Source organism: Mus caroli, chromosome 12, assembly GCF_900094665.2.
Source record: "Mus caroli chromosome 12, CAROLI_EIJ_v1.1, whole genome shotgun sequence".
NCBI lineage: Eukaryota > Metazoa > Chordata > Mammalia > Rodentia > Muridae > Mus > Mus caroli.
In genome coordinates, this window is record NC_034581.1 from 71,597,237 (window position 1) to 71,624,870 (window position 27,634).

Genomic DNA, 27,634 nt, shown 5'->3' on the forward strand with positions numbered 1-27,634 from the left:
TGCTCAATGCAGGGAAGGCAGGGAAGTCCCTTAGTCACAGTTCCTATCTACATTCAGATCACACATCTCACTAAAGAAAAAGATAAAGCTGGTGGAAGCCATGGGCTGTCATAACTGCATCAACATATCTACAGCAGTGGATGCATGCAGAGACTGTACTTAACAAACGAAAGTGAATACTTCCGAGTCTCAGAGCAAACAAAATCAGTGCATATCGGGGGGTGTGGGGTGTGGGGTAATGTCCCCAGCTGGAGAAGAGTCCGGGTGACTACTTAGACTCTGCTCAGCAGCCAGGCATGGATTTGAAAGTAGCTGGTCAGGGGTAGAACTGCAGGCAAGGGGTGGAAAGAAACAGGGAGGGGCGGAGAGAAGGAAGCAAGGACTCCTTACACAGCAGCAAGAGGCTGAGGAAGTGATCCCCCTACCCCGCCCCGCCCAGGGGCTCATGGGAGGGAACCTACTGGTTCCCCAGACTCGGGAGAACTCGTGCTTCGGAGGGTCTTATAAGTGCCTTTTGGAAACTCAGCATTTGTTAACTTGTCACCGCATAAAGGCAGGAGAGAAGCCTGACATTTTTCTGACGCCTGAAAGCGAAAGAAGAAAGGGTTCTTACTTTCAGGGCCACATCCTGAATGACAGGGGTCAGTGTGTGCAACCGATCCGTGTGGGCGCAGGCTTCTAATTATTTCCTGGATAACCTGTTATCTATTATCCATCAGGCGCCTTGCCAGAATATGCTAACATCTCCGGAGTTCCTGCTCTGGAGTCTGAGGAACGGCTTGTTTTCATTTTTAAAGGGGACACAGGCGTTGAGCGACAGCAGCTGGGTATCACAGTAGAAGGGCTACCCTCTGTTGGGCTTGAGCTGATAGAGAACAAAGGCTACTAAGGTGTGGGTGGGACGGGTGGGGTCAGAGTGGGGCACCCGAGGATGTGAGGGCGCCCAAGCCCCTGGCCAGAAACAAAACATTTTCTCCTCAGGACTCCTTCCCTCAGTCTTCTCTTGGAGACTTGGCTGTAATCAGAAATGTCTGGAGATTTTTTCTGAGAAAGTTGAGTTTTCTTAGGCTGTAGTCATTTGCTGGACAAACACGGAAGCTCTTCAAAGAACCTTCTTCTGGGAGATAGGGAAGGGAGGATCCACACCCAGGCGAGCTATCAACTATCGGTCACACCCTGGCCTGTATTTGTACTAAAGCACAAAGAAAAGTCAGCCAGTGGGAGGGGACCACAAATATGGGACATTGTTCTGTTTTCTAAAGATAGCCCTTGTTCATTTATTTAAAATTTGGAAAGTCCAGGAAAAAAAAAAAAAAGACTAGAAGTTGATTTCTCAGAGGCCCATTGTCCTTGTTAACATTTTGGCGTAGGATGTACCCCTCCCGCCATGTTAATTTATACCGGACCGGTGAAAGCCAGGGCTTTTAAGCTAAAAATACAATGCTTCCCTTTCATTCTTTGGAGGCGTGGGGAGGGCAACGTGTTGTTTAGCGCTGGAGTTTAAGGTCAGAGTTCTGGAACCCTCAGAAGGCCCATGTTGCCAGGCTAAAGGTGAGCCCTGCTTACTCCCCAGGGCCTGGGATGGCTAAAATCCAGGGCCTTTTGTTTCAAACAGAGCAAGGGGGTTAAAAGGGTATTCCAGTTATCAAAAGCCCACAGACATGGGGCCAACTCTCCACGGAAGCTTCCAGAAAACTAGAGAAGGTGGAACAAAGTTTTCGAAGGTTCAGAAAACGGTTGTAAAGGGACAGATGAGGTAATCAGATACTAGGTGGTTCCAGATTTCTGCCACGGAGCAAATTCCAGGCCAGAGCTCAGGCACAGAAAAGCAAGCCGAACTCCTAGCTCTTAGTGGAGCAGACAGGCCAGGAGAGGCCGGGTGGTGGGAATTGGCCTAGCAGAATGTAAGAGAGGCAGGAATTCCACAAAGAGGTCTCAAAGGTTTGCCGGGAACATTCTGCTGAGCACCAGGCTGTATGCGCGCGGAATCACAGGCAAGGCTCCAGGAGACGGCAGAAAAAGCAGTTTTAGAGGCACTTACAACGGTATACTTTTTAAAAATTAGGTTCTGAATTTTAAAAGATTTTTACTTTGTATATTCGTTTTGCCTACATGCCTATATGTTTTGCTTACATTCACTTGTGTGTCTGCTGCCTGCAAAGGTCAGAAGAAGGTGTCAGATCCCCTGCTACTGGAGTCACAGATGATTGTAAGTCATTGTGTGGATGCTAGGGGTTGTATCTGTGTCTTCTACAAGAGTAGTCAGTGCCCTTAACTACTGAGCCATCTCTCCAGCCCTAAATAGGTTCCTTTGGACAGAAGAACAGAAATATTTGTTTAGAAGGCATTGGGTTGCTAAGTAGGTAACTAAGCGGGTTAGAGAGGAAAGCTGAGCTTCATGTCTTAAACCCGTTGCTTACAGGAATCTTTCACACTTGTGCAGTCTCCTTGAGAGGCCCTCAGAATGTCTGTGAGGTAAAATTGATTGGCATGTATCAACATTATTAGAAAGAAAAGTGAGACTTTGTTTAAACCTTTGTTTGTTTGTTTGTTTGTTTTGATTTTTTTTCGAGACAGGGTTTCTCTGTGTAGCCCTGGCTGTCCTGGAACTCACTTTGTAGACCAGCCTGGCCTCGAACTCAGGAATCCACCTGCCTCTGCCTCCCAAGTGCTGGATTTACAGGATATGTGTACCCTATGTCAAGCAGTAAAAACACTGTTTAAATGGACAAGAAATGATAATATACAAATTTTAATGAGAATACTGGCATTGATAGTTTTGCAAATCTCTTTAGCATCTGGCAGAATAGAATAGCTGAATACTTGTGTCTGTTTTTGGATTCAACACACTGGGACATGCTGTTTCAGTATAAGTATATGGAGAAAAACTAGTCTCATCCAAATCTAAGATTTGGAAAGAGATAAATAGGGGCTACAGAGACAGTTGATTGGGTAAGAGTGCTTGCCGTTCAAGCAGGAAGACCTGAGTTCTAGTCCCGGAGTCCCCATAAATGTAATGCATGGCCAGGTGTAACCCCAGCATTGCAGGGTGGGGAGAGGCAGATGCTGGGGTGCTGCCTGCCTCAACGAAGAGTCTTGTGTTCAGTGAGAGGTCTCATTTTAACGTAATGAGGTGGGGAGCCATAGAGGAAGACACCCCATCCTCATCTGGCCTTTACACACACAGATGCACACACATGTATAACACAAACACACACACAGATGCACACCAACTCACACTCACACAGAGAGGAACAGGAGAAAGGAGAAATAGTTAAATAGCCTTTCCCGATTTACCAGTTTTCTTTCGACACCACATGAAAACAGAACATGAGCAAGTTTATCCTTCAGACACTGATTATGTGGAATCTGAAATCATGTATTAGAAAACTTTAAAAAAAAAAACCTTTGACATCGAGGTCTCATAACCTTTCTTTCACTTTGAATCCATCTTTGCCTCTGGATTATTTTGTAATCGCATGCGTGGGTCATTAGAAAATATTAGTGGCTGTGTAATGCAGCTATTCTGAATTCTGACACTTATGCATTATTAAAATTGCATTTGTTAATATTGCCACCAGCCTTATTGTATACTCTTTTATTGTAAACATTGCATTTTTATAACCCCTTGAGAATCTCATCCATGTATATAATCAATTTTAGTCACTTCCCCTTCTTTTGCCCTATCTTATTCCCCCTTCTCCCACTAAACTCCATCTTTCCAACAAATCCATGTCTTTAGTGTGTGGCCCACTGAGTTTAACTGTGCTTCTTGCATGGACGTGGCTGGGAGGTTACATATTAGAATATGAAAAACTTCTCAGTGGCTACACCACTGAAGAAATGACACCTTGTTCCTTAGCCACCACGAATTGTCAAACAAGGGGGACCAGAAAAGCTTCTACGTATTAGGAACTGTGATTATCAAAATGGCTGGTGCTCATTCCCTAAGTATCTAATTTTAGTTTAAAAGCTCAGATTTTATTATTGGTAATAAACTGTCTCAGGTGCTTCCTCAAAATAATAGGAAGGTGCTCTCTGTCTGTCTTTCTGTCTTGTGTGTGGTGTGATTACCTGCCTGCCTCCCTCCCTCTCTGCTTCCATGATGTGAGCTACTATGTCCAGCCTACCTTCCTTTCTAAGATGGACTGATACCTCAGAAACGGTGAGCTCAGATAAACAATCCCCCATCGTGTTGTTTATGTCAGGTATTTTAACACAGCAAAGACAGGTGTGCCGAATACTCTGCTTTTCTGAGGTCTTGTGGCAGCAGCCTAGGAGCGAGCTACCCCTTCATCAGTTGAGGGAATGAGAGGAGGAGGGTGAGAGGACTGGAGCCTAAGAATCCCAGGAAGAGACTGTTGGGGCTGACAACCCTGAGATGTAGCTCTGCTGAGGGGTGCCAGCTGGCTGGTGCTGTGGTGCTTGCAGTGTGAGTGATGCTGGTTTCCGAAGTGTTGGGGAAACTGTAAAATGTGTTCCACTGATGCTGGAGAGGGGGGATAGGGGGGGAGCTGTGGCTGCCAGGGTGAAGAGACATGGCTGGGGGGCGGGGGAGACTCAACCAGAGATGCAAATGGGAAGGAATTGTTCCTCCCTCCCTCCCGAGCCTTGCAGTTTCCCTGTCCCGTGTCACCTTTGCAGAGTCCAACAGAGACTGCAGGGAAGCAGACCTATGGCCTGTGGAGCCTTTGCTTAAGCATCCCAAATGAGATAATGAAGGGGTGGCCTTGGAACCAAGTGTGGGTCCCAGGAATATATGGATATATGTGCCCCTGTTTGCATTAATATAAAGAACCCTTTGCCATCTTATTTAAGAGATATGTAAACATTGCTTCCAGAGAATCAAAACCACACAAAAAGATGTTTCCCGAGAAAGTCCTTTATTCCTGAATCCTTCCAGCCTGGTCTCCCACACCTCCTAGTTAACCTATTCTGTCAGTTTCTCATTTATCCTTCCCATGGATATTTTCCAGAATTAGACAGATACCTATGTCACTGTCTTTTATATTTTATACAGAGGTATGACAAGTTACTCAGCTTTCTTTTACTGTAACAAATATCTCAGGTAAAGACATTTATAAAGAGAAGGTTTGCCCTGGCTCACAGTGTTGGAAGGGTCAGTCTGTGGCTGGCTGGCAGTACTGCTGCTCATATAGCAGCAGCACAGTATGGTGGGAGTATTGTCACAAAGCAAAGTGTCCATAAGCCTGTTAGTAAGCTAAAAGAGACCAAGAGACCAACATCCCATAAGGCATGAACACATGGTCCCAGGTCCAAAGTTATACAAGATTTCTTAGGAAGCCAGATCGTTTGAAGGGTCTGCTATTCAGACAGTACCCAGCTGGGAGGTTCCAGATGCAAACAATAGCTCATATCTATATATTATCTATAATCATCTTGGTTTTGAAGTAACAATTTTTAAATTAACTAATTCATTAATTGTGTATGTGTGTATGCATGTGGGGGGATGCCTTGGTGTATTTGTGAAGGTCAGAGGACATTTGCTGGGGTCAGTTCTTCCACCATGTGGAGCCCAGGAATTTGTGACCAGGCAGGACAGCCCAGAGGAGGAGGGCTTGTCTTCTTGCTGAGGCCATTTCCAGGTTTAATGAGAATCTGACCTCCTTGATGGAGAATCCCATTGAAAACTACCCAACTCTCTTCTAGGAACCAAAGTCAGGATGACCTAGCTAACTTACCTTAGCCTTTGTTGGAACCTCCTCCAGCTAACACCTTAGCTTCTGCTAAAGCTGTGTGATTCCCCAGGTGGCAGTGGTGCACGCCTTTAATCCCAGTTCTCTAGAGGCAGGGTCAGATGGATTTCTGTGTGGTTGAGGCCAGCCTGGTCTACAGAGCGAGTTCCAGGATAGCCAGGGCTATACAAAGAAACCCTGCCTTGAAAAAAACCAAACCAAAACTGTTAGCCCCAAACTGCTTCCTCTGCTCTGAGAAGTTCACCCTGCAGCTGCAGAGAGGTGTGGGCGAGGTCTCTGCCCTTCAAAAGCCCATGTCCTGGGCAGTCAGGGCCACACCCAGGTCCTTGTACACTTGGTGTCTCCCCCTAGCCCCCACTGGAATAAAGACTTTCAGTTGGTTATATACCGAGTCTGAGTGGTCCCCTCTGGTGAGGTCCTCCTACCACAATGAACTCAGGTCCTTCAGCTTCGGCAGCAAGCACTTCTCCTTACCCAGCCATCTTACTAGTTATCTCAGTTTGGATTTTTCGATATATTCTGGAAATCAATTGGTAAGTATCCTTTCTAGTCTTTAGCCAGCCAACCAATTGTATCTCTTTCCACACACCACTATTACTTCTTTACTTCTTCCTTCTCTTCTTCCTTCCCCTCCTCCTGCTCCCCCTCCTCTTCTTCATCCTCCTCCTTCTAGAAGAAAAGAGTCTTACACAGTTCAGGCTGGCTTTGATCTCATTACATAGCCAGCCTGGCTTCTAATTTGCAATCCTCCTGCCTCTTGAATGCTGGAATTACAGGCATTTATCATCATGACCATCAGCAGATTTTTTTTTCCCCTCAACCCTAAATAATGCTGTAAGAGCAGCCGCCTGGCATATAGATATTTTTATACTGTCACAGGTGTGTCCTCATGGTAAATTTCTAGACATGGAACCACTGGGCTGGCAGGGATCTCTGAGGGCTTTGCCTGACACTATCAAATTCCTCTCTCTCAGGTTTGTACCACTTTCCCTTACACTAGTAATATCTAATGCGGATTCTTCCTTACGCCAGTAATATATAATGCTAGTTCTCCACCATAATATACTTTCAAGATTTTGAATTTTTGCCAGTCTGATATGTAAAACAAATCCCGTCTCAGAATAGTTCTTTTGAGGCTGATGTAGGGCTGCCTATGCCGAAGCGGCATGTGGGATAGTTTTAATTTGCATTTTTTTAAAAGAGAGGAGTGAGCTGAACAGTGGCTTGTATGCTTGTCAGCTTTATATTTGTTGTTAATTTTCTAGTCATATCTTTGCCTGTTTCTCTAGAAAACTTTTGGCACTTGCTCTAAAAAAATTTAAATTATTTATAACCTGGGTGTGGCAGTACACAAACTTTAGTCAGAGCCCTCTAGAGCCTGAGGGAGGATTCTTTTTTTTTTCTTCTTCTTCTTCTTTAAAAGGGGGGTAGGTGCGTCCTGGAGAAATGGCTCAGCTTTGAGTACTGCAGGGGGAGAGGACCAGAGTGTGGTCCCCAGCACCCACAGGGGACAGCTCGTAATCTCCTGTGACCCTAGCTCCAGGGGTGCTGCAGGCAGGTGTATACACACACACACACACACATACACACATGCATACACAAGAGCACATTCTCACCCCCCCCCCCACAAATCTTTGAAAAAAAGAAAGGCTTTTTGTATAGTAGGAATTTTAGTGCTTTCTCTTATCTTCTCTCTCCCCTTCCATTTGGTGTTGTTTGTGTATCAGTAGATACATGTCCATGCAGACACTAGTGGAGGCCATTCGAGGACACCAGGTGACTTCCTCTACTGTTCTTGCCTTGTCACCCTGAAGCAGTCTCTCTTTGAAGAGGAAGCCTGTGGCTGGAGTGGCCTGCCTGTGAGCTCTTGGGATCAGCTTGCCTCTGCCCTTAATGCTAGGCCTTCAGGCAGGCACAGCCATACCTGGCTGTTTGCTGGGTGCTAGGATTTGAACTCACACCCTCATGTTTGCAGAACAAACCCTTTTACCTTCTGAGCATCGTGCCACGCCTCTATTTTGATCTTTTTTATTTCTTCAATAATATAGGTTGGAAATACTTCCTCTTACGCTGATATATGTCCTTTGAATTTCTTCATGGAGGTTTTGCTCTGCAAAAGCTTAAACAATTTTAAAGCAATTAAATGTAACAATATTTTATCTTGGTGCAACTTGATTTGGGGGCACAATCAGAACATTTTCCTCATACTTGAGTCATAGAGAAACTTAGTTATATTTTCTTTTAATACCACCCCCTTTAGTTCTCAGATCCATTCGGAACTCATGGTATCTTCCAGGATGGCTGGTTTGTTATCCATTGCAGTAGGACAAAAAGTTTCAACATTTAGTAGTTACGTGTTGCGGTCAGTGCAGGCTGAGCTCGGCGGCTTGGCTGCTTGGCTAGCTTTGGCTCTGACACATAGTTGCTGTTTGTCGCTGGGCTGGGGCTCCTCGGAGCCTTGATGTGGGTGTTAGGACAGCCGGGACTTTCTCCTTCCCCATCTGAGTCCATGGCCTCTGCTCTGTGTTGCGTCTCTGTGGGCCTCTCTAGTGGGACAGCTGGACTGCTCTCCCTCTCCCCTCTTTCTCCCTTTGTTATCTTTCTGTTTTATTTCTGTTTCATTGTGATAAAATTAACATGCTATAAGATCCACCCATTTAACATTTATGGTTCAGCTGGGCGTCATCATGCTTTTCTTTAATCTCAGCATTCATGAGCTAGATCTCTGTGACTCTACATATTGAGTTCTGGTCCAGCCATGGCTACATAGCGAAGCCTAGTCTCAATCAATCAATCAATCAGTCCATCAATCAATACATAGTTTACACTTCAGTATTTTCACAAGCTACAACCACCTTCACAATCTAATCTTAGAACGTTTTAAACATTTCCTTGTATTTATTGATATTTATTTCCCACTTTGTGCTGGATCCCTCAGGCCTGCCTGAGCCTCACTCAGGCCACTACAGTCTACTTCCTAGCTCTATAAGATGTATATGGTGGACATTCCTTAGAAACAGAGTCTTACAATATACAGACTTTTTGGACTGACTTTTTTCACAATGCAATGAGCTCCATCCAAGTTATTATGAGTATTAGGACTTCATTCCTTTTACATCTACACAGAGTAATGCATTGTGTGGGCAGCCCATGGTTGCTTATCCACTTATCTACTGGGGTAGATTTAGCTTGTTTCCATCTTGGAACTAAAAATGTTTCCATCTTGGAACGAATAATGTTTCTTTGAACCTTTGGTATGAGTGTTTGTTTTTGTGTGCATATGCGATTGTGTCCCTTGTCACCTAGGGCTGTGGAGGAGGTGGTACCATTTGACATAATGTATTTCTAAAGAGTAAAGGTTTATTTTGTCTTGGAGCTTAAAGGTTGCAGTCTGTGCTGGGCTGGCTTCATGCTTTGGGCTAGTGTGAGACCACCGTCACAGCAGCAGCAGTCACGGTAGTGGCCACTGTCACGGTAGCGGCAGGAATCACAGTAGTATCAGCAGTCATGGTAGTGGCAGCAGTCATGTCATGGTAGTGGCTGCCATCACAGTAGTGGCCACTGTCATGGTAATAGCAGCAGTCATGGTAGCGGCCGCCATCACGGTAACGGCAGCAATGGAGAGAAGATGCTCACTTCCTTGCCATGAAGCAAAAGAGAAGAGGCAGCAACGGTCCATGAGAGCCTCTTCAAGGATGTGCTGTCCTCTCAAAGACTTCCCACAGGTCCTCCCAAAGCTATAGCCACCTCTAGTTGTGCCACCCAGTAATGGAACATTTAACACTTGCATCTTTGGGGACCAGTTATCCAAATGAGTGATAGCAGCCTCCACAGGGGCTCAACTTTCTTACACATAATGATATGTTTACACTTATATAATCTACACATACCCTCCTGCACACTCTAAATCACCTCTGGATTATCTATCTATCTATCTATCTATCTATCAATCTATCAGACTGGCCTTGAATTTGTAGTGATCCTTCTGCCTCTGCCAAGTGCTGGAATCTACAGATGTATATACCAGCACACCTGGCTACCTCCAGATTGTTTAGAATGATATAAATGCTATTCAAATCACTATTATATTGTATTGTTCTGGGAATAATGAAAGTTAAAAAAAAAGTCTATGTATTTACTTTTAGACAGGTTAGCTTCAAACTTACTAGGTAGCTGAATGGCTGGCCTTGAACTTCTGATCCTTCTGTGTCTACTTCTTAAGGTCAGGAATAGTAGATAGGAATAATATATATGGCTGTTAGTGCAGACCTTTGTGTGAGTGTAGGGTTGATATTATTTATGTGATCCGTGAAATTTCTTCACTGTGCAATGGTTGGCATGTGCCATGGTTGGCACGTAGTAGGGATAAAGGGCTGTGATGGTGTGTTAGGGCCTGTTAAAGCACAGGGTGATATGATTGGTGATAAAATTACAAATAATTCTACAATTAAAATTCTTCAATATGGGAAATTTGTTAGGTTAGTTGAGATCCATCAACTGTTAATTAGGGTAAAGCAGGTTGAGGCCTTGTTGTAAGTTATCGTGGCCAGCCATGGTTTTTGTTTAAAAGATATCATGCGTTAGTTGTAGAACCCTCGAATAAAGAGAGCTGACTATATTTTATCTTTTTCTTTGAAGTCTAGACCTAGAAGTAGAAATGCTGAGTCAACGTGTATTTTATGTATGTATACATATTTTAAAGGAACTTCCAAATCGTTTTTCCAAAGTGGTTGCACTTTGTCCTCAAAAGCGTTACTGTTTAAGGTGAAACCACACTATTCTTTCCTTAGGCCCACGAATAACATTAAAGGGGCTCCCACTCACGCCTTTTCCTCCGAGATGGGGACTCACTGTGTAGCTCAGGCTGACCTCAAAATCACAATTTGGTTCTGCCTCAGCCTACCGCACCTATCCTTGCGGCTCTCCCTCTTCCTCTTCTTCTTCCTCTTCCTCCTCCTCCTTCTCTTCCTCCTCCTCTTCATGGTTAAAGGTGCTGAAATGTAGATCAGACAAGTGTTCTCCCAAGTTACACCTCCACAGTACTTTCTTCTTCCGTTTTGTTTGTTTGTTTTTGTTTTTCAAGATAGGGTTTCTCTGTGTAGTCCTGGCTGTCCTGGAACTCGCTCTGTGGACCAGGCTGGCCTCAAAACTCACAGATCTGCCTACTTCTGCCTCCCAAGTGCTAGTATCAAAGGCGTGCACTACCACCACTGCCTGGCTCCATTTCCTTTTTAAGTTTCCTTTTAGCTACACTGCTAACCTGTCAGGAGTCTGTGCAGCAGCAAGAGCCCCGCCCCCAGCCCATGGATCTCTGTTTTACTCTTAAAATTTTGAGACAGGGTCTCATTAAGTGGCTCAGTCTATAGTAAAGGCAAACTTTGAACTTTCTACCCTGCTTCCTCAGCCTTCCAAGGTATGATTATAAACCCTGTACCAGCTGTATAAACCTGCACCATCAGGTCCAGCTATGTAAGGGATTTCTTTCTTTTTCTTTTAAAAAAACCATTTAAAGGTATTTTTATTTATTGACTTAGTGTGTCCATGTATGTGTTACCAACATGTACCACATGTTTGCCACTCTAGTAGGCCGTGTGAAACTGGGAGAGCAGAGTGTAAAAATGAGGCAGACTAAAGCCTCACGCAATAGCCAACTTTGAACATCAGACAATTTATACTCAGAGGGCTAAGAAGAGTCACATGAATAAGATGGTCAGTCACAAGAACAAACCACATGTGACAAAACCATGTTTCTGTAGAGGCACATGACTAACAACAGCTGAAGGAAACTCACCCTTATCTGATGTACCTGGGAGGAGCCTGGAAGCATCCCAAGAACAAGTCTGTGTTCTGGAGAAACTGAGGTTGCAAGGCTCATGGCTCATGTCTTCACTGAGCCATCTCACCAACCCCTTTGCCTCCTCTGCCTAACCCTCCATCCTTCCTTCTATAGTTTCCTCTCTGTCTCTGTCTCTCTATCTCTATCTCTCTGTCTCTGTCTCTTTCTCTCTTGATCCTTCTACTTTAGCTTCCCAAGAGCTGGGATCACAAGCACGCAGCCCACACACTGCCTTATGGATTTCTTAATACCAGAGATTTTTTTCCTCTTAGTGTCTTAGTTACCGCTCCTATTGCTGCAATAAAACCTAAGACCAGAAGCAACTTGGGGAGGTGACGATTCTTTTGGCTTCTAGTTCAACATCATAGTCCTTCATTGAAGGTCATGGTAGGAACACAAACAGGGCAGGAACCTGGAGGCAAGAGCTGATGCAGAGGCCATGGAGGAGTGCTGCTTTTTATCATGCTCCTAGAGGCTTAGACAGCTTGGTTTCTTATAGCACCCAGGACCACCAGACCATAGGTCACACCACCCACATGGGCTAGATCCTCCTACATCGGTCATCTACCATGAAAATACACCCCAGGCTTATCTAGGGAAGCACTCTGTCAAGTGAGGTTTCCTTTTTCCAAAATTACTCCTGCTTGTGTCAAGTTGACATAAGGCTAGCCAGAGCACCTAGTGTCTTTCCTAATGAGTTATTCTTTTTCTTTTTAAAAACATTTATTTATTTCCAGGACAGCCAGGGATGCACAGAGAAACCCTGTCTTGAAAAACTAAAAAAAAAAAAAAAAAAACCTATTTATTTATTTTATGTATATGAGTACACTATAGCTGTACAGATGGCTGTGAGCCTTCATGTAGTTGTTGGGAATTGAATTTAGGACTACTGCTCGCTTTGGTCAACCCCGCTTGCTCTGGTCGGCCCCGCTTGCTCAGGCCCAAAGATTTATTTATTATTATAAATAAGTACACTGTAGGTGTCTTCATACGTACCAGAAGAGGGTGTCAGGTCTCATTATGGGTGGTTGTGAACTACCATGTGGTTTCTGGGATTTGAACTCAGGACTTTTAGAAGAGCAGTCAGTGCTCTTACCCGCTGAGCCATCTCACCAGCCCCATTTTTTCTTTCTTTTTTTAAATTAAATTTAATTTTTTTGTACTTATTCACTTTAATCCCATTCACTGCCCACCTCCTGGTTACCCCCTCCCACAAGCCTTCCCCTTCTCCTATGAGCAGGTAGGGGGCCCCCTGGATATCCCTCCAAAACTGGCACTTCAAGTCTCTGCAAGGCTAGGTGCTTCCTTTTCCACTGAGGCCAAAAAAGGCAGTCCAGATAATAGAACACATCCCACATACAGGCAACAGCTTGTTCAGGACCCATATTAAGGTCAAACTGCACATCTGCTACATATGAGCGGGGAGGCCTAGGTCCAGCTCCTGTATATTCTTTGGCTGTTGGACTCTGAGAGCCCCAAGGGTCCAGCTTACTCGACTCTAACTCTGTTGGTTTTCCTGTAGAGTTCCTATCCCCTTTGGGGCCCACAATCCTCCCTCCTCTTCTTCTGTAAGAGTCCCCAAGCTCCATCCACTGTTTGGCTGGGGGTGTCTGTATCTGTCTGAGTCAGTTGCTGAGTGGAGCCTCTCAGAGGACAATATGCTCCTGTTTGTATGGTTCAGGAGTCTGATGGAGGTGGAGGAGACGCAGCAGGAGAATGATGAGTTATTTCTTAAAGGTATCTCTCTGAGTTTCAGGGCTTTGTTTTCAATCTGTAAACTGTGGATAATAATAGTATGTACCTCAAATAGATGTGAAGATGTAATGAGACAATGAATATAAAATGCTTTTAACAGTGTTCAGGGTATAGTAGATCCTCAATAAATGTTGGCTATATATTACTATTTATAACTACGATTTCCCACTAACTCTAATAAATGTCCCAGCCACGAAGTCCGAACCAACTAGATTTCTCTGTGGAGAACTTTTCTTTGTGGAGCAGAGATATACCTATTAACAAGATCTGACTTTCAGGAGTGGTCTGAGTACTGGGGAAGGTGCAGAAGGAGCATGCCCGGGTCCAGAGATGCTTTATGAAAGGACCACAGGCAGGTGATGTGTACAAAGCACAGTACAGCTTGGAAGGGAGGTGGACCTAGAGTCCTTCTCGACACTTCTCCTTACTATACTGGTTAGTGTAAGGAGGGAGGGGAGTGTTATAGCTTAGATCACATTAACTGTGATGTCATTAGCTTTTTAGCTTCCTTTGTCTTCATATAATTAGCATCTAACTGAAGTATGAACCGGGACAGGCTCCTGCACAAACAACGCTAGGTTGTCCAGCTTCCTGTGTACTTGAGAGAAGTATTTCGTGTTACCTGAGCATTCTGGTCTTGGCCGGTCTTCCGTTGCTCACTCAGCTTGGTAAGAGCTCTGGGAAGAGAGGGGACCATTTCAGAGACATGGAGTTAGGTGTTCTATACTTTTCAGGTTATACAGTTCATTTCCAAAATTGGTGTCCCCTGATTTTTATTTTTTTTTCCGTCACAGAAAACAGTATTTGCTGCTTCGTGTTGTATTTTTCATAGCTACAACCAAACATACAGCAAGTTGCAACGAGAGAGAGAGAGAGAGAGAGAGAGAGAGAGAGAGAGAGAGAGAGAGAGANAGAGAGAGAGAGAGAGAGAGAGAGAGAGAGAGAGAGAGAGAGAGAGAGAGTTTATTTTGTTCAAAGTTTGATGTTGGGGAAGGCATGCAGGAAGGAGCAGCTCTTAGTGGTTACCTCTGGAGCCCAAGGATACTTGCTCACGTCTCAGTAGAGCAGCAAGAGAAAGGGAAGTTCTAGCATTTAGCTTCCCCCCCCCCGCCATGTTATACTTCCATGATCCCAGCCTATTGGATGGTTTTGCTTCCCAAGCTAATCCTTTTACACAAGCACTGTCACAGAGCTATCCAGAGATGTGTCTGCTAGAGGATTCTAAATCTAATCAAGCAGATAATGGGGGTGTACCATCACAGCTGTCTAAAGGATTGGATACACCAACAGTTAGAAAATACTGGATGGGATGATTTTCCATTGACAAGAATATATGCTTCCAATACAGACCAGACTCTCGGTCCTTCTTTCTTACTGTTCTATAGTTGTGAGAAGACATCATGACTAAGGTGGCCAAATGCGGGCTTGTTTCCAGTTTCGCAGGGCTAGTCCTGTGAATAATCATCATGATGGAAAGCATGATGGCAGGTAGGCAGGCTTGGTGCTTTGTAGGTAGAAGTATTGTGCAGCTGAGCCGTTACACCTGATCCATAGGCAGAAGGTAGAAAGTGAGACTGGGCCTGGTATCACCCCCCCAGTGACATACCTCCTCCAACAAGGCCATACCTCGTAATCCATTATAAATAGTCTAACAACTGGCAACTAAATAATCAAAAATATTAGCCTATCGTGGGTGTTCTCATTCAAACCACCACAGGCAAGTGGATGATTTACAGATTACTGTACTGGTTTCCTTTGTTATCATTGTGGGCAAATTGCTATCACAACAATTCAAATGTGAGAAATTCTCCATCACTTGTGGCTTTTCTAGGCAGACATTTCATGTGCCTGGGATAACTTGAACATCCCAGGGTTTCTAGTACAGTGTAGAATTCACTTTCCTAACTTCAATCTTCAGTCTCTTGGGGTTTCTTAACAAGAAATCTGACCTGCTATGCACTGCGTGGCTTCCAAGACTTTCCATTGAAAGTGATGAAAGTTTCCATGATTCCATAACTCTTGTGTTTTGCATGTGTGCAAAAAATAGCATCTCATGGCAATGCAAGTCTGTTGTGGCAGCTAGGCACCCTTAGATCATAGTTTCTGTGGCTTTTGAGTACCTGGATAGTTAATTTGATTAAACAAATCTAAGTGAAACACTTTCAAAGTAGCCATGCAAAACCAAATTGACCCAGACATGTTCTCTTCTCAAGAAGTCTTTCAAATGAGTTTATAATTTCTACCCTGAAGCCTGCAGTGGGCAGAGTCAGGTCAATTCCTGAGGTGCCTGAAGCCATCTTTTCTATTGTCCTCATGTAAAGTGTTCTGTTCCATTTTAGCAGCATAAATTTCTTTATCAACTACATTGTCTTTGTCTACAACTTTCAGTTTGCCTCTTCTTTGGTCAAACTGCATACTTTTCAAAGATCTTCCTTTTGATGCAGATTTTCACTATATGTCTGACTAAAAGCAGCCAATGATAACCATGCCACAGCCTAATGCTATGCAATCATGAAATGTCCTCTGAAAGATTAATTGGAATGTTAAGTTAAGACTCTCACAAAGGTTCAGGATACAGGCAAATCCCCACAAGTTCTTCGCAAGAATGTAAAACAAATAGTCCTTAGTCTAAATTTTTGTTCCCCTCTGAAGCCTCAGGAGTCTGACTTTCACTATCTACATGTTGTTGGCATTCTAGTCTCCTGAGCTCCTCCCGTAATCTCCCCTTAAGCTTTGCTTTCACAAGTCAGTTCCAAAGGTTTAAGGTCAGGTGTAGTCGCATGTATAGATGGCACTACTTCCTTGGCATCAGGTTACTATGTTTCTTTATTTTCTATCATCAAATAACTAGAATTGGGTGGGAAGGGTAAGGTAGAACAGTTCACACCATGGTAGCCAGGAAGCAAAAAAACCAAAAAACCAAAAAACCAAAACCAAAAACGATGCAGGGCCAAACTGTAGCTCTCCTAGGGGATATCCTCAGTGATATACTAGGCTCCACCTCCTATTTTTGTTACCTCCAATATAACAGTCATCATGTTATGACTCTCCTAAGTGATTAATTCATCCATATGCCAAAGCCCCCATGCTCCGGTTGTTTTAGAAACTCCCTCAAAGACACAGCAGAAGTATGATCTACTTTAGGTGTTTCTTCTTATCTTTTAAAAAAGATTTATTTATTTATTATTATTATATCTAAGTACACTATAACTGTCTTCAGATGCACCAGAAGAGGGCGTCAGATCTCATTACAGATGATTGTGAGCCACCATGCTGGGATTTGAACTCAGGTCCTTCGGAAGAGCATTCGGTGCTCTTAACCACTGAGCCATCTCTCCAGCCCTAGGTGTTTCTTTATTTAATCAAATTGACAACCAAGCTTAGCTATCTCAGTAACCTTTCCAGAGGATTTGAAGGTATCAGAGTGCATCTTACACAGCTACTTTGGTGTTGATGCTCACAGAGAACTCCTGTTTTTCTAAGTTGAGAGCAGAGCCTCTTGGCGTGCCGGGGAGTTTATTTGGACAACTCCCAAGAGGAGGGAACAATCATGAAAAATCTAGAAGCTGGCCACTGGTCAGTCTGTTCCACCTGGCTCATCAGCTCCAAGATGTATAAAGGAGACAAGCTAAGACGAGAACAGAGAAAACCCATCCAGGCTCAATACAAGCGACCATCAGTGAGTGGATCACCTGTGTGCTGGCTAACTCTCCTTGAAGTCCATTTCTGATGAGAACCACTGTGAACTTCTCCCATTCAGGAGATTCATGGGTGAGATTAAACAGACTTGCCATTTGTCTTGTAGGCCGACACCAGAAGGGGACTGTCAATCTCACAGGAGGTAGAGTCACTTACTAGACAAACTTGTGGGCATGTCTGTAAGGGAGCTCCTAGATTAGGTTAACTGAGGCAGGAAGACTCATCCTTAACAGGCTGAGGTTCCAGATGGAGCACCAGCGCCATTCCCCTCGCTCTGCTCCTGAGCTACTTACGCTGTGTGTGTCTCTTGCTTTTGCACCCTGGCAGACAGCACTCTCAAACTGCAAGCCCAAACAAACCAGAGAGGGCTAAGAGCCAAGTAAAAAAAGATCAATTTTGCGGGAAAGGTAGTTCAATTAAGAAAATGTTTGGCTAGTATTGCCTTGGGTTCAGTCCCCAGCACTGTATAAGCCAGCGGTATGTTTTGTAATCTCACACTGGGGAGTTGAATTCAGGAGGATCGGGAATTCAAGGTCATCCTCTACTACATATGGGAGTTCAAGGCCAACCTGGGTTACAGGAGACCTACTCTCAAAAAAAAAAAAAAAAAAAAAGCGCAAAAACGAAGCAAACAACCAAGGACTAGGTTTTCCCCCTCGTGTGAATTCTCAAAGGCAAACCAGAAATAAACATAAAAACGAGCCCTTAAATATAATTTTCTTTCTATCTTTCTTGTGGGTTAGATGTTTATTCATCTCTACTACCAATGAAAAATAGATTTGTGGTCTTTTAGTCACTAGTGTGACAGTTTAAGAGATACCACCCTGCTTAGTAGTTGGGTGCTGAGGGCTCCACCCTTACCAATAGGTTAGTGTCTTAAAACAGGCCTGAGGGGCTGGATGTGGGGGACATGCTCTTGTAGTGCCAGCAGGCCGGGGGAGGAGGACTGCTTGACCCTACGAGTCCAAGGCTAACTTGGGGAACATAGCAAGATTTTGGGTAGTGAAATTCCTTTGCTTGGGGAGTTGTAAATAAGGTCTACTCCTCCTGCTAAGTTCCTGACACCAATCTGAGGCGTGATTCCACCACAGACGTTCACTCTGGAGAACCAGGGAGTTCCCTGGGCTTCCTCATAGGGCATAGGTGAGAGATTGGTTACAGTGGCTTGGTAGCTCCTCCCCTAAAGGGTCACACCCAGAAAGTCTTTAGCTAGCATGGGGTTGGGCTTCCTGTAAGGATGGAGCCCCCTTCTTTAGTCTTCCTGGGCCTATATACTTTAGTCCTTCCACAAGGCATGTGCAATTAAGGCAGAGTTACATATAATAGCATATAATAAGTGGTAGTGAGCAGCGGGATGCTAAGGTGAGACAACCCCTCTCCCTCCGTGAGGGAGTGTAAATGGTCAGCAAGCCCAGGATATTCCTTTGCAAGGGAGTGCAGATGAGTTCAAAGGCAGATTCTTGGCTGGGAGGATAGTTACACACAAAACCTTGTCTTTTTTTTTTTTTTTTTTTTTTTAATTAAAAGAACAGGACGGAAGGAATTGGTCTCCCTGTCTTTCAAGGACACAGAGAAGAAACTTCCAGGACTTGTTCATGATCTTGGGACTGGACTCCCCAGCTTCCAGAGCTATGTACAATACATTTTTTGTTGTTGTTGTTGTTTTAGCCATTCCTTAATCCAACTAATGGGCTTCTTAATATTAATCCCATAGCGAGTCACAGCAGGTTGTCCCTGAAGAAGCCCACTCAACCCTCAACCTCCACCCCCATCAGACTGCTGGCTCTTCAAGTGCAGCCTCTCCCTATATCCAGGCATCAAGTCTTGCTGCTGTGGGGAGCCCGACTTCTTTACCCTCCCACCATGGCCCCTGTGCCCTGGGGGTTGGTCTTACCCCCTCAGCAATGTCTGTTGGTCAGTCCTAAACACGGATTCCATTTGAGAAGTCCCCATTTTTCGGGGCTTTGGGCAGAAGGACTTCCACAAAGAATGCTTACAAAACAGCCACTGTGGCTGGCCTGAACGGTGGTTTAGGTTAGATGGCTGTCGCCTCTATCGCTCCAAGGAGTCCTGCCTTTTTCAGAGGAGGCTGCTGTGAAATGAGGGAAGGTATGCATCGTCCTGGTCCTCTGTCAGTCCCCGAATTAACCTGTGTGTCCTCTGAGTCACTCAGCACCAGTGGAGAAGTCCTCCCATGGCTGGTTCATCGCTGTGGCCTACTACCCCGAGGTGATGCTTATAAAGATTTCACATAGGGCTCAGACTTTGAGCTGCAGAACTCTGGTGAGCCTGGAACAAAGGAGTCGTCCAGGAATACAGCAGGGGCATCCCTGGGTCTCTGGGGGAGCGTAGGGGTGGCTTCCCAGAGTAGCGATTCTCAAGATCTGGCCCAGCTTGCCCCGTGGTCCTCTGTGGGTGGGTTCCTGCTTGTGTGCTTGAAGTGCTCATTAGATTTACTATTAACACACAGAAAGCTAATAGGAAGGTGAAGCCACTGAAGCAAACCCGTCTGATGCACTCCCCGAGGAGTGAATGATCCATCTTAGAGATTATTTGGCCCACTCTCCTTCCTCTGGCGCCGCTCCAGAGGACCAAGCGTGAGCCAGTTGTTCCGCAATGGAAGAATCCTTAGTGAGGGCCCTGGAGGAGCCTTGCAGACAGTCAGGTTCAAGGAAGAGCCCATATTAGGCAAGGGGAGGCAGAAATGGTTCCTGCAGCTGAGAATTGAAGTGGTAGGGGCAAGGGTGTTGTGTTTCTACAGTACGGCATCTTTTATCACGGCTCCACATGATTTCACTGTATAATTGATTTGATCCACTTTCTTTCCTAATGATAAACAGGCTGCATACTTTCTATACCTACTGTAAATTGTCATAGTTGTGATGATGCACACCGACTCACAGGCTCTGACAGAGACTAGGACACATTCCTTTCCCCCACCTCATCCTCTAGAAAAGGCAGGATGTGTGGGGCTCAGAGAGACCACAGGCATCCTAAACCACAACCCTTGTTAAGTTCTCTGCGGAACTCCCCACCCAAGGCCCTGAAAGATGGGGCCTTCCCACCCATGTGGGGCATTTGAGGGTACCCAGTAACAAGCCTCTTAAATGGATGGAAGTAATGTAAAATGCAAAGACAGCATAAGGGTGTGGATTTGGAAGTGGAATTTTCTCTGGGACTGTAGCTCAGTTGGTAGAATGCTTGCCTAGTGTGTATAACGTTCCCGGTTCGATCCCCAGCACTGCGTACTCTGGGTGTGATGGTTCCGCATGCCCCGGAACCCTAGCAGCATTCAAGAAGTAGAGGCAGAGCAATCAGGAGTTCAGGGTCGTCCTCTGCTTTATTAGTGAGTTCAATCAAGGCCAACCTGTGCTACCTGAGACTCTGTTTTATCAGAAAGAAGAAAAAAGGAGAGGAAAGAAAGGGGTTGGGGTGGAGGGAGAGAGCAGAAAGTCTTGCGTAATCTCACATTTCAGGAATAATTTCTGGTAACAGTTTCCTGTATCTTTTTAGACTTTTACAAATGAGGTTTGTAAAGTTTCATCATGTGATGGACTCAGCCCTGAGGAGCTGTCTCTCTGGGCCGAGGTGGCTGCTGTGATGTGCCCCCCTCCCCCATTCCAGATGTTCTGATCTCCTTGTTCCTAGAGCCCACTGAGCACAGGCTGTGTGAGGACCACAGTGTCCTCCCTCTACATATTCACTCGGGTTCTTCTGTAGCCCAGGTCTCTGTTCAATCATCACCACTTCACAAAAACTGTCCCTGTCCCTAAAAGAACACCTCTCATTTTTCTGTCTCTTCACAGCCCTCATTATTGTCTATTTGCTGCTTGTCATTGACCTAGAAAAGTCTAGGAGGCAAAGACGCCACCTCACTCTTGTACACCCTTAGTATGTGCAACAGAAAGCGGCAGGTAGACAGCTGAGGGTGTAGCTCAGCTGTGCCAAATGGCATGAAATAGAGGCTCAAGAAATAAATAGATAATTAAGATTAATGTGAACTCTACATACAGTTCTGAAAGCTTGTTGGTAGAAAAATCTGAGTTTATTAACAGACAGCATTTCTTATGTCTCTATGTATTTTTTGAAACATACACTATCCGGTCCATTGCTCAGTATAGACCTGTAGTTAACTTTGGAATCAAAGAGAGGGAAAACCAGGCAAAAGAGAGTTCTCTGTATTTGTACAGATGTAACCTTCTGTTTGACTCAACAGTATGAAATACGAATCTTCCTAGTATTTTTATGACTGCTTGATAATGTTGTTTATTTGCTTTCTCTTTCTTTTTGGGGCCTCTTGTAGCCCAGGCCAGGTTTGAACTCATGGTCTTCCTGCCTTCACCTGCTGGGTTCTGGGATTGCAGGCAGGTGCCCCTGTACCTAGCACCCAATTCTCTTTTGATAAACACCTATCTCATGTTTTGATAGTGAAGATAGCATCACATCTTTATTCATATTTCTATGAATGCTTTATAGGAAATGATTACAAAAAAAACTTAAAAGGATAAATATATACTCTGGCGTTAGGTAAGTAGGCTTAGATCTGAAAGGTGTACCTCATCATTGAAGTCATCCAGATCAATGAAACCTAAAGAAGAAAAAATGAGTGTAACTCAGAGACATGAGCGATGAGCAATGTCTGCACCCAGAGGACAAGTGAAGAAGGGTAAGAAATGATCTGTTCATTCAACAAGATGTGGTTTGGGTTCAGTGTCTCACTATGCAGCCCAGGCTGGCCTTGAACTATCAATCGACCTTCCTTATTCCCCCCCCCCCCCCCCCCCCCCGAGTGCTAGGCTTACAACAAAGATTCTTTTGTAGGTTAATATTTTATTAAGATTAGAAACATAATAGCATACAACGAGAGAAGTAGAACATGTACCCACCTGCCAGTGGATTGGAATCTAATGGAGGAGAGACAAAGTCGGGGAAGGCCTAGTAGGGTGGATAATGCAAGGTGACATGGAAAAACAAAGGGGAATTACTTACACTATGGCTTTGACAGAAAAAAATCTAAAAAAATGTTTATGCTGAGTCTGGAGTCGAGGGAGCGTTAGCTGGGTAAGAGGTGGGAGCTGGGAGTAGGGTAGTATCTAGTCTGAGGGGACAGCACTTCTGAAAGCCCAGAGTAAGAGAGGGCGTGACACATGGGGGCACAGGAAGAAAAACAGGTAGTATGACAGGAGAATGAGGGAGAGAAAGGTTGGGGGGAACTGATGAGACTGAGAGGGAAGAGGTCCCCTAGGCCAGGATAAAAGATTGCTTCTATTTTAAAGGCAAGTGTGGTGGTGTGAATAAGAATGGTCCCATAGGCTCATATAGTTGAATGCTTAGTCAGCGGGGAGTAGAACTCTTTGATAGGATTAGCAGGATTAGGAGGTGTGACCTTGTTGGGGGAAAGCTTGTCACTGAGTTGGGGGCTCTGAGGTTTCAAAAGCCCATGCCAGCTCCAATCTCTTCCTTCCTTCCTTCCTTCCTTCCTTCCTTCCTTCCTTCCTTCCTTCCTTCCTTCCTTCCTCCCTCCCTCCCTCCCTCTCTCTCTCTCTCTCTCTCTTTCTGCCTATGAAGAGATGTAGAACCCTTAGCACCATGTCTGCCCGTGTGCCACTATACTCTCCACCCTGATAAAGTGGACTAACCTCTGAAACTGTAAGCAAGCCTTCAATTGAACTCTTTCTTTGATTAGAGTTGCCTTGGTCATGGTGTCTCTTCAGAGCAATGGAGCAGTGACTAAAAAAAGGCAGTGAAAAGTTTTTGTCAGGGAGGTCTTATGATCAGAGTTTCATTAGAAAATTGATGTGTGCAGTATGGTCTGTCAGAGAGATGCGGTATGGAAGTTGGCAAAACTAGAGTGGAACCTTGAAGGAAACAAGAGAGAGACCTCTGGCCCAATTATAGACACACAGGGCATGGAGCAGTGTGTGTCCAGAGACGAGTAGGAGAGCTAGACAGGACTCAGTTATGCACTAAACTCATGTGTGTGTGTCGGTGGTGTGGTGAAAGTGAAGATGAACGCAGATGAAGAATAGCTTTTGGACATGTCAAGTTTGAGGAGTCTGTGGGGAAAGCTGAGGAGTCTGGGTTGCAGACAGGTGTCTTAGCATCGAGATGTCAAATGCTGTAATTTTGTTTTTCTTCACTATGATAGGCTTTAGGTATAGGACATCACTGGTCACTGAATCCTGGTGCATGCTCAATAAGCACTGTGGTGAGAGAGACAAAAAAAAGATGCTCTCAGAGGGAGGAGCAGAGGGTGGGGAAACAAGACATGGCCAGATGACAATGCTGCCCGTGCCGTTGGACAAGTCAAAGTCAGGGAAAGGATCCAAAAGATTATGCCACTGAGAAAGCCCTTGGTGACCTGTGTAAGGGTGTTCTTCAGGCATGACTAACTCAGGAAGTTTGGTTGTGAAGTGGTATAAAGAGAAATGAATATAAGACAGGTACAGTGACATGCACCTGTGATCCCTATACTGAGAAGGTGAAGGACGGAGGATCAAAAATTCAAAGGCCAGCCTGAGTTACATAGCAAATTTAATGCAAGTTCAAGGCCAACCTGAGCTTTATAGTGAGACCTAGTTTAAAAGGCCAAGGGATGGGGAAGTTGCTCAGTGGTAGAGTGCTTGCTTAGTGTGTGCAAGACTCTGGGTCTGATCTCCAGCAACACACACACACACACACACACACACACACACACACACACACCCCTTTCACTTACAAAGTAAAAATAAGACTATGTTGTTGGTGGTAGGTATAGAAACTGACAGGTTGATTTTAAAATGTAGAGGACACTAAGGATGTAGAACAGCTACAAGTGGACTTGGGAACAAAGTTGTAGAAATCCAGTACATGGGTTCAGACCTATCAGGAAACTCCAACAATTGTTAGAGTCAATTGACACATAGATAATTTCATGATCAGAACTGATATGAAGATGGAAAATAGACTCATTTGTTTTCAAGTACCTTTTACAATGTTGCCTGTGCTGTACACTGGTAAAATGATAGTCTTTTCAACAAATGAAGCTAGAACTCTACAGAATTTTCATATTTTAAAAAGTGAGATTTGGGGGCTGGAAAGAATAATTGGTAGGCAATCGTAAGGACCAGACTTCAGCTCCCAGTACCCGGGCAAACACTTCTAGATCCAACAGATCTGACAGCATCTTACTGGTTTCTATACATGCACAGTTGACGTGTGTGTCAACCCCTTTTCCCACATGTGTGTGCTTATACTCAGACTCATGAATATGTACCCACATGTGTGTATACACATAGGCTGACATACATATGTGCACACACAGGTTGGTATCCATATGTGTACACACAAGCGCACACACGTCTATACACATACAGGCTGACATACATGTGTACACACACACAGGCTGACGCATGTCTGTATACACACACAGGTAGGCACCCACACAAGTAAAATAAATTTCTGAGAAATAAGCCCCTCTTATCCATCACCATTCACAAAAATTGATTTGAGACCAAGCATAGCCTGAAATGTGAGGACTATGCTAGAGAACTTCCAGCAGAAAACACAGGACTCTGTCTTTATTACCTCAGAGTTGGTCAAGACATTTTTTTATAGATCACAGAAAACGGCAACCATAAAAATCCAACAAATTGGACTTTATCAAAGTTAAAGGTGTGCAAACTCTTAAGGAAATGAATAGGCAAGCCACAGCATGAGAAGGAGTGCTTGCAAAACAAAGATGTAATCAGTAAAACAGAAAGCAAGCCCAATGCTGAGTAAGAAGCAGGAAATGTGTTTCACAGAAGAGAGCACGTGAGACGCCTGGCGAGCATATGGAAAAATAGCCCTCATTGTTGTCAGGGAAATGCCAATGACTATACTAAAATGACTACACATGAACCAAAATAGTTAAACTTAAGTGATAGACGATACCAAATGTGGATAGGGATGCGAAGCAACTGGAACACTCTCACATTATTTGGAAGATAGCCTGGCAGCTTCTCATAACTGAGCACACGCTCTGTGACCAGCAATTCAATGATAGGAATTGTCCCAGAGAAATTAAAAAAGCAACGTGTCCACAAAAAAGACGAGATGAAGTGTTCCTGGTTCTGTGTATACCTAGCTGATTATCTTTATTGATCAAAGTTTTTCAGAAAAAAAGAACTATCGGCATCTATATGCCTCTATCTATGTCCTCGTTATGTATCAAATAGATGATTTTTTAAATAAAGAATTGGTTTGCATTGTTATGGAGGATGGGAAGCCCCAAAGACAACACTTGGTGAGCCGGAGACTCTGGAGAGTGGAGAGTGGAGTTCCGGTCCCAGTCATACTCAGACTGATGTCTCATTTCGAAGAGAATCTGGCTGAGAGAACAAATTCTCTGTCAGTCTCTTGTTCTATTTAGGCTGCCAATGGATTGTTTGAGGGCTATTCACATTGGAGAGGGGAATCAGCTCAGTATAATGTTTAACCAATTATTTCATCACTTCCTGACTAGGAGAAAGGACACATAAAACCAGTTATCTCTGGTCCACCCTCTGTCAACATGACTGACTATCTTAAGTCACACTTAATCTTCAAATGGTGATGATAACAATGTTAGAATTTTTACTAACATCGTACAAATACCATGCATAAAAACAAAACAAAAAGCCCCAAAAAGCCCAAACAAAAAAAAAAAATCCCACTAAACTCTTTTGCCCAGAAGAGGAACTAAAATCTTTGTGAGTATTTACTTTCTCTATGATATCTTGTAACTTAAATATTGTGGTGTAAAATTAATGATGTATAAATACTATGATATAAGTCAATACATCTCCTGCTACATGGTAGGGGAATAAGATAGAAGAAAAGAAAACCACATTTAATATATAGGTAAATAGAAAGATAAGATAGTATCTATCATCTATGTATTGGTATCATGTATGTATGTATATCTATCTATCTATCTATCTATCTATCTATCTATCTATCTATCTATCTATCTATCTATCTATCGAGAAAATGCAGTGATAATTACAGCCATCATTTGTATAGTTGGCCAGATGGTTTCATTCAGCTTCCCCAGTTACCTATTTTGTATTCTCCTGTCCTGATGTCAACAACCACATCAGTTTGCCCTAGTTCTTTCTTTAGTAGACTTATCCAGACTTGTATTCCTGGAGGTGTGAGCCATTCATAATTCTGACTTCATTGAATCATAGTTTTCTATTGACTTGTATCACAGAGCATGTGAAAAGGATTGTACACACTCACAGGTACACTGATATACTGTCTTAGGGTTTTATTGTTGTGAAGAGACACTATGACCCCAGAAACTCTTATAATGGAAAACATTTAATTGGGGATGGCTTACAGTTTCAGAGGTTTAGTCCATTATCATTATGGTGGGTATCATGGTAGCTTGCAGGCAGACATGGCACTGGAGAAGGAGCTGAGAGTTCTACATCTGGATTGTCAGGCAGCAGGAAGTGAACTGAGACCCACTTCCTCCAACAAGGGCACACTTTTTCCAACAAGGCCACACCTCCTAATAGTGTCACTCCCTATGGACCCAAGGGAGACTTTTGTTTGTTTGTTTGTTTTTTGTTTTTTCGAGACAGGGTTTCTCTATATAGCCATGGCTGTCCTGGAACTCACTCTGTAGACCAGGCTGACCTTGAACTCAGAAATCTGCCTGCCTCTGCCTTCCAAGTGCTAGAACTATAGGTGTGCGCCACCACCGCCCGGCACAAGGGAGCCATTTTTATTCAACCCTCTTCCTCTGTCCTTATTTCATTGTAAAGTAGGAATCCCATTTCCCTTTGTAATCAGCATCAACCACCTTAGCCATCCAAGAAAGTATCTTTTCTTTGTCTTTGATTCAGGAGCACAGCAAACCCCAAGTAGACAGCGGCAGCTTTAACTTCTAGTATAGTAGAGTCATTGTTATGTCTCTTGGTGGAAGTAACTAAGACTGTCAGGGAGCAGAACATAATACTGTGGTAATAAACTTGTTAATGGGTCACATTATTGAGTGGCACAATTCATCTCTACTCCATGACTTCTAGACCTTTGAAGCCCTCTTAAGGAGACACAGTACCAATACAGTGGGGCACTAGTGGAACCTTGCTGCAGACTATAAGGTGTTGGAATCTGGAAGAGGGGGACACAGGGTCCTATAATCTCCATCAAGGGCATGTCCCCAATGGTCTAAGATGTCCTAATAGGCTTGAACTTTTAAAGTATCCACCACTTCAGAATAGTGTCCTCCTCCTCTCTTTTTCCTTTAGCATTCTGGCCATAAAGTGATTGTACTCTCTGACATAACGTGTTGCCTCACTAGAGGCCCAAAGCAATGGAGTTGATAAGTTAGAGACTATGATACACAAGTGCTTTGCCATTGAGCTATATATCCAGACTCTGGATGGAAAGTATGAACCCAAATAAACCTATCCTCTTTTTACAAGTTATCTTAGGCATTATGTTACAGTATTGGAAAATGTACTGGCATCACCAGTATCTGGAAGTAGCTAGTGGAATGGACTTTGGAAGATTCTGTTACATGAACTAGCCAGGACTAGTTACATGACTAGTTAGTTATAGGACTAATTACAGTAATCCTTCTCAAACAATTCCACCAACTGCAGTTCCAAGCATT

General features: G+C 44.0%; 1 long non-coding RNA gene across 1 annotated transcript in view; it reads left to right on the forward strand.

Annotated features, from left to right (window-relative positions):
• The first annotated feature begins 1,827 nt into the window (after positions 1–1,827).
• The window catches only part of LOC115032792, a 58,978-nt gene continuing 33,171 nt past the window's right edge, over positions 1,828–27,634 (forward strand). The window contains exon 1 of the long non-coding RNA XR_003838428.1: positions 1,828–2,045. This is a non-coding gene — a long non-coding RNA (uncharacterized LOC115032792). The remainder of the gene's footprint in view (positions 2,046–27,634) is intronic.